This window comes from Penaeus chinensis, chromosome 6, assembly GCF_019202785.1.
Source record: "Penaeus chinensis breed Huanghai No. 1 chromosome 6, ASM1920278v2, whole genome shotgun sequence".
In the NCBI taxonomy this organism is placed as follows: Eukaryota; Metazoa; Arthropoda; class Malacostraca; order Decapoda; family Penaeidae; genus Penaeus; species Penaeus chinensis.
Window position 1 is genome coordinate 1884733 of NC_061824.1, and position 5286 is coordinate 1890018.

The window sequence follows — 5286 nt, forward strand, 5'->3', positions numbered from 1 at the left end:
ATTGTGAGTTGTCACAACCAAAAAATTGTCAAATATAGAACAAACACATCGCTATGGTAGCCCGCACATGGACAACTTTTCCTGAGGCGACAACAAAAAATTGAGAGGGAGTTGCGCTCGGGTCAATTTCTCGGACAACACAACTATTGTTGGCAACTGTGGCCGGCGATAGATAACGTTATTTTAAATGTGAGCCCGCACACGAGCAACTTTCCGTTGTCGCCACCACCCAGCCTGTTGCTGCCTTGCCCCTTCAGATTTCAGTGGTGAGAGGAAGTGGTAGCTATCATGTCTGTAATAAAAGATGTATTTGACTGCGAAACACTCATAACAGAGGTAGAGAAGAGACCACCTCTTTATGATTTCCAGCTGAAGGAATACAGCGATAAGAATATAAAAGAGAAGTTGTGGCGTGAGGTGTGTGAGGCTGTGGTGAGCGATTGGAATATTCTCTCCCCTGAGGATAAAAAAGAAAAAGGTAAGAAACATATTGTATTTGAAAGGAAAATATCTATCATGTGGTTCACTTTTATAGCGGTGACCTTTTATGTTTTGTTATACTGCCATGAAACTGCTCCTTGGGGACTAGTAAAGTATGATGCAAAGTGATCTCGTACTGTTTTTCCTCTCATGTTACATCTGGTGCCAACACGATCAATGTCATTCATTGGACATTCATACAATGTTTCTTCAAAGTTGACACCCTCATGTTTTTTTACGTAGTTGTGTAAAATGCAGCATGCCTTAACTATGACATCACAAAACTCAGGTTTAACATCCAGAGGTCTATGGAAAATTGTGTGTTAGCATAGAAATCCTTTGCGACTTGGAGCCAGTCAGATTTCTATTGTTGAATCTTTCATTGATTTTGTTGAAGTTGAGTTTTTTTTTTTTTTTTTTATTATGCTCAATATATAAGGAAATACATTTTCTTTTATTCACAAAGTATTGGTTACATCTGAAAGCAATTCAATCATATCTACAGCGATGTGTAGTGTAGAAATAGTGATGTATTTTTCTTTTCTGAAAATGGAACATATTTTCTTCATTTCCCTGTAGTGCTATTTCAAGAAGAATCATTAATTATGTCAATAAATTACATGTAATACGAATAAACATTTTCCTTATTTATCCTTACCTTAATGTTACAGCCAGCCTTTCCTCTACTGGCACACACTTCCTCATGTTGGTGTCCTGGTGTGCTATAAGGGGCCCAGTTAATGTGATTAGATGACCAAAGGTTTCCTGTGACATCCTAAAGTAATTAAAAAAATTATCAGGGTGCCCTTTTAGGTCCTCAAACAATGTGTGGAATGCTCCACGTAGTAATCGCTGACTAACTATGGGGTCTACCCAGTGATTTCTTGGCTTCTTTTTTCGTCTCCTCCTGAGCAGGAGTGCACAGGTTACTGCTACCTCCACGGCATCCATGATGAGACTAAACAATAGTTGTCGCCATCGCGTGGCTCGTGTGCGGATGTACCTTGCCGACAACTTTTCGTTGCGACAATTTTTTAATTGCGACAAATTTTTGTTGTGACAACTCACAATAAAAAGTTGCTCGTGTGCGGGCAGCCTAATGCGTGTTGCCAGATTCATCCATACAAATGGAAATAAATCGTCAGATATATCACCATAAGTGTTTCAAACTTACTGCCAACCCCTTCATAGTGAACGGAGGATGGGGGGGGGGGGGGTGTGTTTCTAAATCGGATAAATTAATCGACAAATAGATAACCAGGTGCAGGCGGAAAATCTTGGTTGTTTCTTGTTGTTTTGTTTCTTTCTGAGAGATAATGCGCTTTGGATGGATGCCCTTATCATGGGCGATAAGGAGGGAGGGGGGAGGAAGAGAGGGGAGAGAGGGAGCGGGGAGGAGGGGGGAGGGAGAGAGGGATGGGGAAGGGAGGGGGAAGGAAGAGGAGTGACGGGGAGAGAGGGGGAGGGAAAAGGGAGGGAGGAGAGAGCCTTCCATCGTCCTTACAAAAAGATAAACACGGTGGAATTTCGAAATGTGCCTCGAGCTGATTGCTCGGTGTTGGGTAAATGCTTCGTTTTCCTGCCCTTTTCTGGCTTTCAAAATTCTTTAGATTCAGTTTCGTCAGCGATGGCTCATGACTAACTCTCCTGGGGGACGTTTTTCGTTGTTGTTGTTGTTATTATTGTTGTTGTCGTTGTTGGTGTTGTTGTTGTTGCCATTGTTGTTGTTGTTGTGGTCAGACAAGGAAGCCAGCAACTCAGAGCTCCATTGAGGATCTGGGAGATACTTTTGTATTTCTTAATCGTATTCTTATAATTGGCTGCGCAGCAATCTCAGGTCTGCAACCATAACTGCAATACCTGTAAGAATTGCCATCATATGAAAACCTTTTTCTTTTTCTTCTTCTCCGTCTTCTTTTTTTCTTCTCCTTCTTCTTTTTTTCTTCTTCTGCTTCTTCTTTTTCTTCTTTTCTTCTTCTTTTTCTCCTCCCCCTCCACCTCCTTCTTGTTCTTCTTTCTCTTTTTCTTTTACTTCTTCTTCCTCTTCTTCTTCTTCTTTTCATTCTTATCTTTCTTCTTCTCCTTCTCATTTTTCTATTACTTCTTCTTCTCCTCCTTCCTCTTTTTCTTTTATTTCTTCTTCTTTTTCTTCTTATCCTTCTTCTTCTTCTTTTTCTTTTACTTTTTCTTTTTCCTCCTCCTCCTCCTCTTCTTCTTCTTCTCTTACTTCTTCTTCTTTTTCTTTTACTTCTTCTTCTTCATTTTCTTTTTCTTTTGCATCTTCTTCTTCTTCTTCCTCTTCTTTCTTCTTCTTCTTCTTCTTTTTCTCTTTCTGTTTCTTTTGCTTCTTTTTCTTCTTCTCCTCCTTCTTCTGCCTTTTCTTCTTCTCCTCCTTCTTTTTCTTTTACTTCTTCTTTCTTCTTCTATATCTTTTACTTCTTCTTCTTCTTCTTCTTTTCCTTCTTCTTCTTCTTTTTCTTCTCTCCTCCTTCATCTTCTGCCCTTTCTTCTTCTCCTTCTTCTTTTTCTTTTACTTCTTCTTCTTCCTCTTCCTCTTCTTCTTCTTCTTCTCTCCTCCTTTTTTCTTTTCTTCTCCTTCTTTTTCTTTTTCTTTTACTTCGTCTTCTTCTTCTTCTTCTTCTTCCATATGAGTGTCCTCATATTAACAACAGAGCGTCCACTTTCGGACACAGCCGTAACCCTTACATGGTGGGTTACATACTAAAGTAATATACTACTGCTAACTACGATTATCCCTACCCAACGCCTCCATTATGGGTTGAGGGAGGCATGTACTTCGAGGTAGAAAAATGTTCTTTCCTTTGGCAAATTTGAGAAGCTGAGTTCAAAATATGATGCTTCTAAATCTGAGGCATTGAGGCACATCATAATAATTTTCATGTTACATATACTTAGTATCGATTGTACTGTTGCCTTTGTTATTATTATTGTTATTATTTTTATTATTATTATTATTATTATTCTATTATTATTATTATTATTATCATCATCATCATCATCATCATCTTTATCAGTTTTATCATTATCATAATTATCATTATTATTATCTTTATTATCATTATTATTATTATCATTATCATTATTATCATTATTATTATCATTATTATCATCATTAATATCATCATCAGCATTACCGCTTCTCTTCCATTCATCTTTTTATGTTGAAGTTATAGATTTTTTTCTTTATACTAGGCTAATGCTTTTTTAAAAACATTCGTATTTGGTACTATTTTTTTTTTTTTTTTTTTTTTTTTGCCGTATCAGAGTTTGACTAATTACTGTCATAGTAATTCCTACTACTATTACTGTCATAATTACTGTTGTCGTTGCATTTCTTTGCTGTTATCATTGTTATCATTATTATTATTATCCTCATTATGCTTGCGATTTATTTTCATCAATATTGCTATTCTTATTATCATTATTATTATTTTCTTTATTCTTATTACTATTATTATTATTATTGTTGTTGTTATTATTATTATAATTATTATCATCTTTATCATTATTATTACTATTATTATTATCATTATTATTATTATCATTATTATTGTTATTATTGTTATTACTATCATCATTATCATTATTACTATCATTATTATCATTATTATCTTCATTATCATTATTATTATTATCAATATTATCATTATTATTGTTATTATAATTATTATTATTATTATTATTATTATTATTATTATTATTATTATTATTATTGTTGTTATTATTATTATCATTACCATTATCTTTATCATTATCATTATCATTATCATCATCATTATCATTATCATTATCATTATCATTATCATTATTATCATTGTTATCATTATTATTATTACTATTATTATCATTATCATTATTATCATTATTACTATCACTATTATTATAACTATACTTAGTAAAGTCAAATCAATGCAGAACGTGTTATATAAAGTTCCCGTATCTTGTTTTTGCCCATGCCTCTGCTTACCTGCCTGATTTTCAGGCAAAGTAAAAAAAGGCCTGCCCATTGGTCCTTGACAACCCAATAGACACTGTTAGTATTTCCGGCCTCTGCGTGCGTTGACAATCTTTCAAAACATTCGCAAAATTAATATACCAGGTCTAAAAAAAAGGAACAGGGTGTTATATCCTTTAAATCACACCAGTTATACCAGTTCTTTTTGCAAAGTAATGCTCACCGCGCTACCAGTGTGCGTGTAACTCTGCGGTAAGTTCAGTTTGCAGATACCACAAGCCTATTCTGCAGTAGAATAGTGTGCTAAACTCTACGGGACTTCATTTGTCTCCTTAACATTTTAATATTTGGAATTTTCTGATAGCGCTGTGGTCCGATTAAGCTCAATAGCGGTTGGCCAGAAAGGGAATCTAACAAATGATGAAATAAAAAAAAATAAAAAATAAACTATTGAAAAATAACATGAATGTTTTTCACTATATCAGTACGGTATGGATATGTTTCTCATAAACCTTTTCAGATCATTTAGCTCAATCTTCCACTATTCTAAATCATTTGGGTATAACCAAAATTATATATACACATACGTACGTGTGTGTGTGTGTGTGTGTGTTGTGTGTGTGTGTGAGTTTGTGTGTGTGTGCTTACGTAGTGCAAATTTATCTATCTATTAACATATCTATCTACCTATCTATTTATCTATTTATCTATTTACACACACAGACACACACACACACACACACACACACACACACACACACATGTGTGTATATATGTATATATATGTATATATACATATATATATATAAATATATATATATATGTATGTA